The sequence below is a fragment of the Cryptomeria japonica genome, chromosome 11, assembly GCF_030272615.1.
Source record: "Cryptomeria japonica chromosome 11, Sugi_1.0, whole genome shotgun sequence".
NCBI lineage: Eukaryota > Viridiplantae > Streptophyta > Pinopsida > Cupressales > Cupressaceae > Cryptomeria > Cryptomeria japonica.
In genome coordinates, this window is record NC_081415.1 from 276,533,983 (window position 1) to 276,551,225 (window position 17,243).

The following is a 17,243-nucleotide window of genomic DNA, read 5'->3' on the forward strand; positions in this document are numbered from 1 at the left end:
TTCATGTTTATATCTGTCTAACAATGCATGTAATGACTTGATTGAAGTGTTGTGTATTGTAGATACAGATATAGGTCCACTTTTCACACACAAATTTTTGGCACCCACCATGGGGCTCAAACCCATAGCTACAAGGTTTCTAATGTTTCTTGAACAAATTTAATGTTTGGTTTTTATAACTAATAAACATGCGTTAAATTTGCAGATAAGAATCTTTCTTTTTGTTTGTTCTTCTATGATAGTCAAAAATGGTCTCAATTTGGAAGGCATAACTTTTTATTGAACCGTTGGATCTAAACCAATTTTTGATATGTTGTGGAAAACCAAGTTTTCTACAGGTTCACTAAAGGGATTTTCCTAAAGCTTTTGGGTTTGAAAGTTGTGATTGACATAGTGCAAGACTATCATTTTACTTATTCTTTTGTGACAGTCAAAAATGGTCTCGGTTTGGAGAGAATAACTTTTTATTGAATAGTTGGATATAAACCAAGTTTTTATATGTTGTGTAAAATCACATTTTATACAAGTTAACTGAAGGGAGTTTCCTAAAGATTTTGATTTTAAAAGTTATGATTGAGAGTGCAGGACTATCATTTTACTTATTCTTTTGTGACAGTAAAAAATGGTCTCGGTTTGGAGGGCATAATTTTTTATTGAACCGTTGGATCTAAACCAAATTTTAATATGTGCTGTAAAACCAAGTTTTCCACATTTCTACCAAAGAGAGTTTCTAAATTATCTCTGATTAAAAAGTTATAAATGACAGAGTGCAGTACTATCAAAACTGTCATAACTAGGATAGTCATAAAAAATGAAAATTCTTGTTAGATTAGTTTAATTTATAATTTGCATGATAGAATTTTCTTTTGATAATTTTTTTTTATGTTATTTTGGAAACTAATTTTGGGCTTTTAATGTTTGCAGAATGCTTGTCAAAGAATCTATCAATCAAACATACACTTGCCAAAGAATCAAGAAGAAAATGACTACTGACATATTGGTTTTGCAGGTTGCATAAGGAAAATCGACTAAACATTGTGTATTCATTTAGTATTTTCTTAGGCACTTAAATTTCTATTTGGTTAAAGAACAAATCTATTTTTCCTATTTTCAGAAAAATCTAAGAGGTAGGAGAGTATGCTCTTGTCTTTTATAGACAATCAGAAATGTAAACCCTCAAAGCTTTTTTCTAAGCTTTGAGATTTGTGTACCTTTATCGGGCCTATCATGGTGGGAAAAAGTAATCACCCTATGAGAATGACCCAAGTGAGTACAACTAGACTTGAGCATTCCAACTCACTATAATAAATAGGCTTCTGATGATTAAAGTCTCAGAGGATGGGATTATTTGAGTTATCTCTTTGAGATCTCTCATATCGAGCATTTTGTAGGGCCTCACGGTCTCAATCACGTTTACGTGACTACAAATTGTTTCGGTACCTTATCGGGCTATAGGCCTCAATCATGCTTGCATGAATTCAAGGGGTAATTTCAAACAAAATTCCTAACTAAGAACTATAAGATTAGAAGCTACCTGATTCACCTCCGAAAGGTTGATAATCTTTGTGCAAGAGAGATAGTAACTCTCCCAAGACACTTGTCATATCGTGCCCCTATTAGCATTTGGAGTCGGCTAATACGATGTTGAGAATCCATTGTGTGAGACTCAGCGGCCATATTCTGATTAGCTATTAGGTGTGTACCTAAGTCAGCAAGCAAAGGTTTTCTTCTCTAAGCCAACTTCCATAGGGTTAGCGTGTTGTGATTGAATTATTATATATCTTGCATGTTTTCTATGTTTTCATCCCTAAAACTAAAACTGGAATACCAAAACTAGAGAAAACAACAAACAAAATCAGTGATTAACTTTGTCTGTGTCCAAACTTGTCTCTGTCAGTCATTGAAACATCAGTCCTTATCAAAAACTAGTAGTCGTCAGTCATTGAAAATCTATCTGTCAGAATCTCATCTCTATCCAATCCTCTATCGTATGAATTCCTGATCTTGTCAGTCAAAACAGTCAAAATTGCCCAGATCAGTCTACAACGAGCCTAAAACTGGTTATCATCCTCCGGAGCATAAACAACCTTGATAGTGTACCTCTGTCGTTGAGTTGCACGATTTTGTCGATCATCTTTAAGCTAGTTCAAACAAATATCTTATCAAACCTAAGTTAACTTAGATAATGTCTTACATAGGATAGATCATTCCTAAAACTAGACCAAATCTTAGTTACTTCTCTCAATTAGTATGTTAAATGAACTACTAGCTACAATTTGATCTTGACTTCTGCAAAACATTTGGCTCTCGGTCCTGTCGGTTATAAAATGCCTATTCAAACTAGAAATTCTAATAGCAAAAGAGACAAAGAAAAAGAAATGCCCTTTTTGTCAAAAGACAATCCATTATTTGTGGAAAGCCCCTTTTACAATAAACCATCCTCATCATAGATACCAGTTTATGACATACCAGTCTTTGGTCAGCCCCTATCTCCCACCATGTCTGGGGAAAGACAAGAAAGAGAAGCTAGTAAACGAGACACTCACGACGACTTTAGCAATCATGCCACTTACAGTGATTCCTCATCAACTGAATCTGAGATTCTTGAACCTCTTGAAGCCAAAGTATATAAATGTCAGAATGATAAACAATTTCGAAAAATGATGAAGGTCATCATGGCTAGGGAAAAAGAAGACTATTTCCTAGAATTAGCAAAGCAAGGCACCAAACTCTCTGCTGGTTATAATGTGGAGACCCTTTTCACTAAAGAGGAAGACACACCATGGGTAAAAATAAGAAAACAAATGCAAACATTACAAACTATGGTCACAAAACTACAAGACAAAGATAAAACGCTAGAACAATATTCTCTGAACACAATATGCCCATTCCCATTTGACAAAAACCTTTACATGTCTCCATTTCCTTCACAAGTTGAGATCCCAAAATTTGACAAATATGATCGTACCTCAAATCCTCAAGATCATGTCAGAGAGTTTTGTGCCGCCTGTATGGAGTTCATGCATGATCAAACTTACCTCATGCGCCTTTTCCCAAGGAGTTTAGGGGGTCAAGAAATGGAATGGTTCTCAAGTCTACCCAAAGGAATAAAATCATTTGAAGAACTAATCCAACTATTTTTACAACAATACTCATACAACATTCGACATCCTGTGACTATGATAGAGCTTTGCAATACCAAACAAAAGATAGGAGAACCTTTTGTCACTTTTCTCCAACGATGGAGAAAGATGTTCTCTAGATATTCACGGACTATCCCAGATCTTGAGAAAATGGGCATATTTGTCAACAACCTAATCCATGAATTAAAGTATAGTGTCCAAATGCAAGTACATCCTTCATTCAACAAAATGGTAGATAACGCCCTCAGAATGGAAGATGTGCTTATAAATAAGGGAGATACATCGCTTTGGAAAGAAACATCGCAAGGTTCTAGCTCTAAAGAAAAGAGCAAGTATTGGAAATATGGAAAAGATAACAATAGAAACATTGATAGTGATGGAGTGGTAGATGCTGTCCAAGTGAAAAAAAAATCCACAATATTTAACTTGGCCAGTGGCATGCAAGCTCTCAAGGTAGCTGAAACTGCGACAGAAAATCCTCCAAAGAAAACAAGAGAATGGTTTAAAGAAAAGCCTTGGGTCTCAAAACCTAAGCGTGATTTTACTCCTCTAGATGAATCATATGGATCAGCTTTTAAAACCTTTTTGGAAAATAATTTGATAACATTGCTAGACAATTCTAGACCATATGACCCATAAATTAGACCCAATTGGTGGAGAGAAAATGAATACTGTGAATATCATGGAAACAAGGGATATAACATAAACAACTGCATGAAACTCTGACATGAAATCCAAGATCTCATTGACACAGGCAAGATCTTTGTTGGAAATCATGCAACTAATTGTGATCATAAGGCCTTTAAGGATCCCTTACCAACTTATGAACAAGGAGATTCCTCAAAATCCAAGGGAGGAGCTAGAGTCAATTATACCTACACTAACAATGATAATGTGATCAACATGATTGAATATGCTCAGCTTGAATATTGCAATGTGATCATAGCCTGGATCACCAAAGTCAAGCACAAGCTGCTTATGCCGTGACTCGCACTCAAAGGAAGATTACTCTCCCAGGAGCTAGTTCCTCAACTTTTGATCAAACAACATCAAATCTACCAAATAGACAAATAGACACAATCATGGCCAAATCAAAACAACTAGCTTCATCATCTTCTCCTGGTTATAGTATTTCCAAACAATTGAAGAGAACCAATTCTCAAATCTCCATTTTGGAACTGCTTAAGATCTCTTCTGCTCATACAAAGGTCCTGGACAAGGCTCTACTTACCACCAATGTCCCTAAAGATTTAAATGTAGATCGGTTTCAATCTATGGTGGGTCACCTGACCTCACCTCATTACCTCACTTTCTCTAAAGAAGATGATAACTCACTGAGTCACCCACATAACCAACCATTACACATTGAAGCCATGATCCATAACCACCATGTTAAATGTGTTTTGATAGATGGAGGCACTGGGTTGAATATTTGTACCTACAATCTACTGATACAACTGGGATTTTCTAAAAATGTTATTGATCCAAAAAGAAGATAACAATCAAGGCTTATGATGAAGAAGAAAGAACTTATAAGGGTCTGGTACTATTACCAATCAGAGTAGGACCTGTGGAAAGAGATGTCATTTTTCAAGTCTTGGATCTTCATCTTTCATACAACATCTTACTGGGCAGGCCATAGATTCATGAAATGAAAGCAATACCATCGACGTATCATCAATGCCTAAAGTTTCCTTATAATGGAGTTGAAGTCAGTATTCCTACCGATACAAGCTATACCTGCAATGCATTAACGCAAAGTGTTGATGCTTTTGTTTCTCATAATAGAGCAGCCTCCACAGCTGAAATTTTAGAATATTTGCTAAAAGATTTACAAAAGAAATTGAAAAATACAAACACTGGCATAGATGGCTACAAAATAGAGCCTATACTCTCACTAATGTCTCTTCCTCCATCACCAAGATAGTCGAGAAAACCATCAGAGGCTATGAAGCCACAAACTTCAACTCCAAAAGTCATGTATGATGGTCTCTTTATATAGTCCTCTACTTCTCTTGCAAGTGAAATAGAAGAGGATGATGTTCTCAAATCGCTTTTCAAAGAAGACAGTGCAAACAAAAAAATACGACATTGTGAGATTTATCTGACACAATATGGTCCAGGCTATAAAATGCTTCAATGCATGGGATATTCAGGTACTAGTCCTGTAGGCAAACGTCAAAAAGGTATTGTTGAACCTATTCAGTTACAAAATAAGTCTGTCAATGATAAAGTTGGACTAGGATATGATCCAAGAAAGCAATCAGATCAGAAGCACACGTCCCACCATCAACGTAAGTGGAAGAAAAAGGTACTACCTTTAACAACGCAAGAAATTAATACTCAACAAACTCAGGAAGAGTGCAACGATGAACAAAAAGAATTTCCCACCCAAAGAGAGGAAATAGATGGTAATCAAGTTCTAGTTATATTAGCTATAATACCACAGGAAGTAGAAGTCCCAGAGGATATGAGAGGTGAAGTATACAGAATCAATGAATTGTTTGCACCGCTGAACATTCCAATCATATATACTGTCAGACAACAAGTAGATGATTCAAAAAATGATTCAAATGAGTATGAATGGGGTCCTGACCATCTCTCAGATATATCTATTTAAAAAACCCCTAAAGAATCCAGTGATATCACAGATGATGCACAAGAGATGATACGCCTAAAATGCAAAAGGAAATAGAAGAAATAAGACTAAAAAGACAAGAAGACTATGAACGACAGCTAGAGGAAGAAAGGACACAAGTAATTTCTTCACCTACTAACTCCCCTTCTAATGAGGTAGGACAAATCAGGTACGAAACAAAAAAAGAAGAATTAGAAGCTACAAAAACAAAACTAGTCATCAGTCCAGAGGAAGCTAAATGGAACATACGACATGGATTAACAAAACCATCAAGGTTATGTCCACAAGTGTGTCAAATACAAACAATCAATGAACCAAATCATGAAGGAACTTGCATCATCAAAGATGTGGGTGTTGATACTATATATACTTTTACTAAGCCACTTGAAGGCAAGTCAGAAACTTCATCTTATGACTCTGATAACTCAGACAGGAGCTCTATTTATAACAATGATTATTCAACAACATATTATGATTACTCTATCATGAATGTTGAGATGTTGTCCGCTGACCCTGTTACTATCACACCATGATATGTAGTCCAGTCTGAAGTAGGTGATGATGCTAGAAGTAGGTCGGTTGGGTTAGGTCCAATAAATACTAACATGAATTTCGATAATCATGTTGTAACTCTTCCTGGTCTTGAGACACATACGCAAGGTAGTCTTTTGGAACTCGACTGGTTAGTCTGAAGCCATGATGATAGTACCATGAACTCCCTTGAGCCTGTTCCAACCTTATCCTTAATGCATCTAGAACTGATTGATTGCACTCTTTATAACCAACCCTTGAATGTACCTACTTTTGCCAATGACTATACGTTAGCCTATTATCTGAATGCAGTTGAACCCATGTACTCTTCCACTAGCGAACATAATGAAAACATGACTGAAGTGGATATCAAGTATCTTAGTCACAAATACAAGAAAAATAAAAATAAAAGATCTGGTGGTGAAAACCACGTTGTGGCAGTGTCAGAATCTAAAAAAGAGAAAATAAAGGACGTACCTAAAGGTGAAAACCTCTCTGAGGCACCTGAAGGTGAGATACTTGATATACTGCCAAGTCACTTCCAGGAGAGATCTTCCACATTGATCGAGCCAACTTAGCTAGTGAACATTGGGAGTCCAAAGACACCACACATCATTCATTTAGCTCAATCACTATCAGCTAAAGAGTTAAAAGATTTCAGCAACCTTTTTTTAGAAAAGAAGATCAACTTTGCATGGACATACTCAGATATGCTAGGACTGGATCCTGATCTCATCATGCATCATCTCTCTATTACACTAGGAGTTAAACCAGTTAAGAAAAAACTTTGTAAGATGCATCCTCATGTGGCACTGCTAGTGAAAGCTGAACTAGAAAAATTGCTAAAAGTTAGATTTATCAGAGTTATAGACTACATAGAATGGATATCAAATATAGTACCTGTATCAAAGGCAGACAAATCTATTAGAGTTTGCACAGACTTCAAGGATCTCAATAAGGCATGTCCGAAAGATGATTTTCCATTGCCCAACATTAACATGATAGTAGATATGACTGTTGGATATGAGATGTATTCATTAATGGATGGATTCTCTGGTTACAATTAGATCAAGATAGCACCTGAAGATCAAGAAAAGATAGCTTTCACATGTGCATGGGGAACTTTCTGCTAGAATGTTATGCTGTTGGGTCTAAAGAACGCAGGAGCAACTTACCAAAGAGCAGTAACTGCTATCTTCCATGATATGATGCATAAAAACATGGAAGATTATGTTGATGACATCCTGGTAAAAACAATGAAGAGATCTACGCATATTCAAGAACTAGGCCTCATATTGGATAGAATGGAAAGATTGAAGCTCTGGTTAAATCCTAAAAAGTGTGCATTTGGAGTAACATCAGGAAAATTGCTTGGTTACATAATTTCAAAAAAAGGAATTGAGGTTGATCCTGAAAAGGTCCAAGCTATAATGGAAATGCCTCTACCCAAGAACATCAGTCAAATGAGAAGTTTACAGGGCCATCTTCAATCAATAAGGTATTTTATATCTCAACCAGTAGACAAAGCTCAACCCTTCACAAAGGTATTAAGGAAAGGAATTCAATACAATTGGGATAAAGATTGTGAACAACATTTTTAATAAATTAAAGAATATCTTTCTAATCCACCCATATTAATGCCACCGATTCAAGGTAAGCCACTAATCCTGTACATATCAGCTATAGATACTTCACTAGGGGCACTTCTAGCACAACAAGATGACAATAAAAAGGAACGAGCTATCTATTACATCAATAGAACATTGGTGTCATATGAAATGAACTACACTATAATAGAGAAAGCATGCTTAGCATTTCTCTTTGCATCACAAAAAATAAGGCACTATATGTTGGCACACTCTATTAAGCTAGTAGCTAAGATTGATCCACTCAAATATCTTCTCAGTAAAGCAATGCTTACAGGGAGACTGGCCAAATGGGTCATGGTTCTTATGGAATTTGATATTGAATATATGGAACGTAAAGCCATCAAAGGATAGGTTATTATAGACCAACTTGTTGATGCTCCACTTGAAGACACTCAACCTCTACATATAGAATTCCCAGATGAATCAATCATACACCTTACTGAACAATCATGGAAGATGTTCTTTGATGGGTTTTTCACTCAACATGGTTCTGGTACCGGAATAATTTTTATTACTCAGAAATATTCAATTCCGAAAGCTTACAAGATTCTCTTCCCTTGCACAAACAACATTGCAGAATATGAAGCTTTGGTAAATGGGATCAAGTTGGCCATCAAGTGGAAGATTGTTGAATTACACATCTATGGAGATTCTCAACTCATTATCAACCAAATCAATGATCTATATCAGACAAGAGATGAGAAACTGATTCCTTATAAGAGAATGGTGGATGATCTCAAGAAATACTTTACCTTTGTATCATTTTAGTAGATCCCTAGAACAACAAATAGAGTAGCAGATGCAATGGCCACTTTGGCTTCTATACCACAACTACAGGAATCTAATTTTCTCTTTGAATTCCTGGTGGAAGGGTTGCATTATCCTGCCTATGATTCCCCAGAGTCCTAGATGGTTTGTTCTATTATCGGACATGACTCATCTCATTATAGCCACATTTATTCTTACCTGCATGACCAAGTTGTCCCTGCTAATCTTTCCTGAAATGAAAAAAGGAACCTAATCTGAAATGTGTCACAGTATGTCATCATTTCTAACGACCTATTCAGATGATGTTTAGATAATACTTTGCTTAGATGTCTAGAAAATGAGGAGTCCCAACACGCATTATCTGAGGTTCATGAAGGTGTTTGTGGATCCCATTCGAACGGTCTAACTTTAGCATGAAAACTACTAAGGGCTGGCTACTACTAGCCAGACATGGACAAAGAAGCTATAAAAATTGCTAAAACCTGTGAAAAGTGTTAGTTGCATGGGCACCTTATACACGCTCCAGCAAGGGATATCATACCCTTTGTGACACACTAACCCTTTCAACAGTGGGTGTTTGATCTAATTGGCCAAATATATCCTGCATCATCTAATGGACACAAATTTATTATCACTACCATTGAGTACTTCACTAAGTGGGTAGAAGCGGTTCCGCTCATCAAGGCAACCGACAAAAAAGTAGTTCTCTTTATTCTTAACTATATCATCTTTAGGTGTGGTATACCTTCATCCATTATAACTGACAATGGAGGACGGTTCAAGAACAAAGATCTAGATGAACTCTATGAGAAATTCAAAATAAAACAACACTGGTCATCAGTATATTACCCTCAAGGCAATGGACAAGTAGAGGCATCTAACAAAAACCTATTGACTATCTTGCACAAAACAGTGAACAAATCCGGGAATGATTGACATCTACAACTCAATCCTGAATTATGGGCTTATAGAACAAGTATCAGAACACCTACTGGGGCTACACCTTTCTCTTTGGTGTATGGGTCCGAAGCAGTATTACCTATTGAGGTGGAAATACCATCTCTAAGAGTTTCTTTGCAAGGTCTTGTTACTAATGAAGAATATAGAATATCTAGATTGCAAGAGCTCGAATTGCTAGATGAGTGTCAACAAGTGGCGTTTGATCATCTCAGTGTGTATCAAAAGCAAATGTCTATAGGATATAACAAGAAGGTTCGACACCAAGAATTTCAGGTTGGTGACCTAGTTTTGAGAGAAAATCCTAAAAATCAACAGTTTTGAGACAACAAAGGGAAGTTTGAACCCAACTAGTTGGGTCCCTATATCATTACTGTAGCTTTTGGCTCTAGTGCCTATCAACTCTCAACATCAGAAGGAGAATAGCTCCATGAACCGATCAACACCATCCATCTGAAGAAATTCTTCACTTAAATTTTCTTTGCTCCAGCAGCCTATACAGCTAAAAATTCCTGAAGAAATCCTAAAAATTAGAACAAGTCCTGAAAAAATCCTAAAAATCAGAAAAAGTCTTGAAGAAATTCCCAAAAAGAAAAAAAAGAAGGAAAAAGAGAGAAAAAGCCTTGGTGAAAACCTAGTAAATAGACACCTTGGTAAAAAAAAAAGGGAATCTCTGCCAAGCAGGTGAAAACCTGACAAACAGGTGCCTCTTGTACTCGAGCACTCCATCTATCAACACAACATTGGCATTCCCGCTTTAATGCATCTTTTCTTTTGCGTGTACATATTTCAATCACTTTCGTAACATCTTGGTTCATTGGAACCCTCATGGCTTAAAACCGAACAATGTCCTAGTCTTAGGGTAATCAACCGAGCACATTACATGTCCTAAGCAGTATCAACCAAGTCAACCTTATGTCAGTGAAACCTGGTCATCCACTCTGAGTCAGTTACCTATCTCCTGACTACTGAAGAGTTTTATCACTGAGTTAGCAAGCAAAACAACATAATGGAAAACAATCACTAAACAGTTTCAGCTATGCATGGAAATTTTCTTTATGTGCTATCTTTTATATTGGTTTTTGATTATTATTATCCCTCTGAGTAACTCAAGGAAGTCTATCATGACTAAGCGGAGCAAGGATTGGCGGCATAATATCTTCTTTGTTTTATGCTTGAAGGAATGATTCCAATGATCTAAAAACATCTAAATTAGCTAGGTGTCTGTAATAAGATCCTTCACATCAAGGTGAAATCACCACACATACCTCGACTCTACTTATTTAAATGCTATAGGGAGGTTCCCATCATTTCTTTGTCTGTTTTGAGGAAATTTCTTTATTGTGCAATTTGGGTCCCTGCAAACTTGTCCAAGGATATGAACAAAAAAAAAGGGTCATTGTGGACAAGATAATTAATATTGCACATGCAAAGATAGGAACTCTACTCTGCTTGCTATAATTGTAAAATGCTCAATGATGAAAATTAAGTTGTTCAAATCCAATGACTAGGTTTCAGTTGCATCTCATTTTGCATCTCATCTTGCATTTCATTCTGCATTTTGTGAATTTAGAGTGATTTCAGTATGGTAACACCGATTTCTTTATCTTTTGAATGAGAAGTTGGAAGCTTCATCATTTGTTAGCTAAGAGGTCTCTTTTCATCATTTCTCTGATTGAGTACTTATGTTTTGAGATGTTAGCTGCATACATAAGCATCTTATATAGATTCATACATTCACTATCATTCATTTGCATTCATCTTATTGCATAGAAAAATGAAAAATTTGCATTACTCATTACTCATTCACATTTATTTATTTGTATATGAAAAGAAAGAAAAATAGAAATTCATGATCATTTGCATTCATTCATCTATACTAAAAAAGAAATGCATACATATAGAATGAAGCATATAGAACAACATCTCATAATCCATCAACACAAGTACGATGAAATCAAATCACAAGCTTGTAAATCGGCTATCCAAAGTCCATTTTCGAGATCGAAATTGAAATCTGATGTCAACTCTCTCATCAAAATTTCACAAAATTTGGACCACTTAGCGCCTTTCATCAAATTCTCTTTCTTTAACTTTGCACTCAATTTCTTGCTAAATTTTCAAAAATTCCTCTGAATCAATTTGTGCTCAAAACAACTTATCATCACTAAAAAATTGCCTATCATCATGTACCCTCACTATCTTTCGATTTCGCTCCCGAGGGGGCATACTCATGACCTTATGACCTCAAATATTGAGAAAAAGTTTCAGATCTTCATCGAAAGTCGAGCAAAATAAAATAAAATCTTTTCAACTAAAGAAAATCAAATAAGACCTCATCGCTAGGGCCATCTCAACTTCATCATTTTATATCAAGTTGAGATTTATCAATCATCTTAACCAAATCAATCTCTAGGGGCATATCAGTTTCATCGCTTCATATCAAGCTGATATTTGTCTTCGTCTAAATCAATCTCCTAACGTTAAGCAGTTTCATCGCTTTTCATCAAGTTGATTATTCGTTTAAACTCAATCAAGGGTTTAAAGAGTATCTTTAATCACACTCAATCTAAGCAAGTGTTCGATATTCATCGCTTTGGATCAAGCTGGACAGTTTATCTTTACTCATGGTATCTTGATCAATCAAGTTCAAGATCGATTTTTATCATCACTCACTGTGTCTATTTCAATCAAGTTCTAGATCAGTAAGATCCGCTTCTTGATCAATCAAGTTCAAGTTCGGTATCTTTTGTTTTATATCATTCCTAAGTTCAATCAAGTTCAAGATCGGTATCGCTTTAATCAGACTTCATTCAGCTTCATCACTTCGAATCAAGCTAAACACCTCACTTTTCATCTAGTTCGTGATCAATCAAGTTCAAAATTGGTATCTCCTAGACATCAAATTTTGTTTGAACCAATGCGCTGCTCGCACATTAATTCAAAGAGGGGAAAATGTAATACCCTAAAAATGGTCATCTAAACCATGAGCCCCTAATCTCAACAACGTCACCAAGGTCCTAACCAAAGGCAATTAAATAAATCTTGAGCACACAATTAATTTCGTTAATCATCAAATCTCACATGGCAAATTAATCAACCAATATTAATGAAATATTTATTTAATTAATTAAATCATTCCAAGTAAATCATTTTAAACAATTATCTTATTTATTTTAATTAAATATCTTTTGCATATTTAATTAAATAAATCAATTTGCCATTAAATAAATCAAAAAAGGAATTAATTTACAAAAGAGATTTATCACAAAAAGAGGAATTAATTTGAAAAATAAATAAAAAATTGTCATTAATCTTCAAAAAAGGAAACAAATCAAGAAAGAGGAATTGGAAATTATGAGCACAAATCTTCATAAAAGGAAACAAATCAGGAAAGAGGAAATGGAAATTATGAGCACAAATCTTCAAAAAAGGAAACAAATCAAGAAAGAGGAATTGGAAATTATGAGCACAAATCTTCAAAAATGGAAATAAATCAAAAAAGGAATTAATTGACCAAAAAAGAATTAAAAATTTGAGAAAAGAAATCAATTGGAGATAATCTTGAAAAACAAATTAAAAATTGATGAATAATCTCAAAGAAAGCAATTAAAACAATTAAATATTAAAATTGAATGAAATAGAGAATAAATCAGTTTTTCTTGATTTATCTTAATTTTAGTTCAATTTCCTTTAAAACTGAGAAAAGCATCCAATCACATCAATTCACCTGGATTGTGCTTCCTCTTGGGAAATCTTGACCGCTCATCATCATTTGATCTCAGCCGTTGGTTTCTTTCTGAATTTTCTATAAATTCAGGCTCTCATCTCTCATTCGAAAAATCCTGGAGAATATATTGTTATTATGCTGATTTTGCTCTAGGTTCATTGAGAATATTGCATACATATTTAGATCATTTATCTCATTTATTTCTTAAATCTTGTTAGATTAATATTGCATCCATCTAGCATTAATATCATGCTCATATAGATTAAAATCCTTCATCTTGGTGTTGTTTAGTCACTAGATTGCTTATACAAATCTGAGAGCAATCTTATACTCGCATCTTTTAGAAGGCAATGGGTTGATTTGTTATGGTTTTCATATTCATGTTTATATCTGTCTAACAATTCATGTAATGACTTGATTGAAGTGTTGTGTATTGTAGATACAGATACAGGTCCACTTTTCACACACACAACTACCAACAGAAAGATGACTTGGTTGATATTGTTTAGGACATGTAAATTGATCAGTTGATTACCCTAAGACTAGGACATTTATCGGTTTCAAGACATGAGGGTTCCAAAAGAACTAGATGTCACAAAAGTGACTAAAAGACATTTACAAGCGAAAGCAAAGATGCAGGAAAGCGGGAATGAAAACGGGAAATGCCAAATTTGTGTTGATAGATGGAGTGCTTGAGTACAAGAGGCGCATGTTTACTAGGTTTTCACCTGCTTGGCAAATATCCTTTTTTTTTCTTTTTTCTTTTTTTTTTTCTGATTTTTTTATTTTTATTTTTAATTTTTTGTTTTTGATTTTTTGATTATTTTCATTTTTTGATCATTTTGATTTTTTGATTTTTTGATTTTTTTTCAAGACTTTTTAGCTTTACAGTTTGTTGTAGCAGAGAATACTAAGTGAAGAATTTCTTCTAGTGGATGGTGTTGATCGGTTCACGGAGTTGTTCTCCTTCCGATGTTGAGAGTTGATAGGCACCAGAGCCAAAGACTGTAGTAACAATGTAGGGACCCAACCAGTTGGGTTCAAACTTCCCTTTGTTGTCTTGAAACTGTTGATTTTTAGGTTTTTCTCTCGAAACAAGGTCACCAACCTGAAATTCTCTTTGTTGAACTTTCTTGTTATAACCTCTAGACATTCTCTTTTGGTAGGCTCTCATATGATTAAATGCCACTTGTCGATGTTCATCTAGCAACTCGAGTTCTCGCAATCTAGATATTTTGTAGTCTTCATCAATAACAAGACCCTGCAAATCAAATCAAGAAATCAAAAAGGCAGTGTTGTCCTTTCTTGTAGACAAGTCTCCTGGTCCGAATGGATTCCCTATGTTCTTCTTCAAAAGAATTTGGCATATTGTGGAGATTGATATTTGTAATGGAGTTAAATAATTCTTTGGTTCAAGGTAGCTTCTTAAAGAATTCAATGCTACCTTTATCATTCTTATTCCTAAGATCTCTAGAGCTGACTCTCTCAATAAGTTCAGACCTATCAGTCTTTGTAATTCTGTTTACAAGATTATTTCTAAGGTTCTAACTTCTAGAATGCTGGATATTCTCCCCTGCATTATTTCTGCTCAACAAAATGGTTTTGTCCCTAGCAAACAGATTCTGGATTCTATAATTTTTGTTCATGAGAATATTCATTCTTTAACTGCTGCTAAAAAAAAGGGCTTTTTTCTTAAGTTGAAAAATCCAAGGCCTATGACAGAGTGAATTGGCAATTCCTTTTCAGAATTATGAAAGCTTTTGGGTTTGGGGAAAAGGTGATTTAGATTTGTTCTCAGTTGACTGGAACTCCTACCTCTGTTGTGATTATTAATGAACCCCTTCCAGTTTCTTCAAAAGTTCTAGAGGCCTAAGATAGGGGGATCCCATCTCTCCTATCTTGTTTACTATTCTGGCTGAAAGTTTGGGTAGATTTATTATGAGAAATATGGAAGAAGGGAAACTCAGAGGCCTTAAACCTTCATCTTCCAGCGTAACCTGTACTCATGAATAGTTTGTTGATGATTTGATCACTATGGGAGAAGATACCATAAGGGAAGCGAGAAACATGAAGAGTGTTATGGATTCCTATGAAGCTACCTCTGGTCAAAAAATAAATTGGGATAAGAGTTCTTTGTTCTTCATTAATACCCCCGTGGATAGACAAAGAAGGATCGAAAGAATCCTTGGATGCAAAATTGTTGAGTTCCCTTCAACTTATCTGGGTCTCCCTCTGTGCTTAAAGCCTTCAGAGAATTTCTAGATGAAGCTAGTTGATAGATTCAATTCTAAACTGACTAGATGGAAAGGAGGCCTCCTCAGCCAAGTGGGTAAGGTGATGTTGCTTGAAGATACCCTTCAAAATTTGCCTATCTATGCCCTTAGTCTGTTCAAAATACCCAGGAAGTTTGTTGAGGCTATTGAAAGAATTCAAAAAAAATTCTTAGGAGTGGAAGATAAAAATAGAATCCCCCTTATTGCATGGAATAATATTTGTACTCCTAAGGCTTTTGGGGGCTTGGGATTAAGGAACATCACAACTATGAATAATGCCTTGTTAGCTAAACAGATTCAGAAAATGAAAGGAGAGGAAAGGGAATGGAATTTAATTTGGAAAAAGAAATACCTTTACATGCAACCATCTGCGGAAGAATTTATGGATAATTTTTTTTTTGTGGAAGGTTCTGCAATTTGGAATGTAGTTCAAACAGCTAAAGCTTGGGATGCAACTAGAAGAAAGTGGAAATTGGGGAATGGGAGAACTATTAGATTATGGGAGGACAGATGGCTAATGGATAAATTGCTTGAGGAAATCTCCATTCTTAAGGAATGGAAAGATTGGTTCAAAAGAAGGTATGGAGTCTTTGTTAGAGACTACTGGAGAAATGGGAAGTGGATTGAGTTCAACTAGCTTTGTCTAGGACTAAAATTTTTAGAGATCTTGCTTTCTTCTAAAATTTTTATGGAGAATTCTGAGGATTGTTTGATTTGGAGGGAAACTTATGATGGGAAATATTTTGTGTCTTCAGTGGTGTCTATCCACAACAAATTTCTGGAAGAGATCCCTTTGTGGGCTAAAGTGTGGATAAAGAAGTTGACGCCTAAAATTAATATCTTCTTTTGGATTTTTATCCAAAATAAGGTGCTAACTCTTTATAATCTCCATAAGCATGGATTTGTTTTTCCTAACAGGTGTTCTCTTTGCTGCAGGGAGGAGGATTTTTCTTGTCATATCCTCTACCAGTGTATTTTAGTCAGGAAATTTGGAATAGTATTTTTAGAAGGTGGAAGTTGAGCTAGGTTTTCACAAACTCTCTGGAAGAGTTGTGGCAACAATGGTATTGGCCTAGTTCCAATTCTAAGAATGTGGAGCTTTGGAAACTAATTCTCCCTACTGTCATATGGAACATTTGGAAGGAGCGCAACAAGAGGATTTTTAGGGATAAAAGTGTGAACCCTGAGGTGGTGGTGGAGAAAATCTATAGAGGGATCTTTGAATGTTTATATGGAATTGATAATGGTTTAGCTGCTAAAGAAGACTTTAATGAAAGTTGGAACCTCTCTGATAACAAAAATAGTAAGGATAAGGGTAGGGATGGTCTTTTCTAGTGCTTTCCTTCACAAGGATGGATTAAAGCCAACTTTGATGGAGCATCTAAGGGAAACCCTAGGAAAGCTAGTTATGGGGGCATTGTCAAGAATTTTGCTAGAAGTTGCCTTGTGGTTGTTGCTGGCCCTTTGGGTAACCAAACTAGTCATTATGCTGAAGCCTTAGCGGCTCTGAATACTTTGATCATAGCTAAAAATCTCAATCATGATAATCTATGG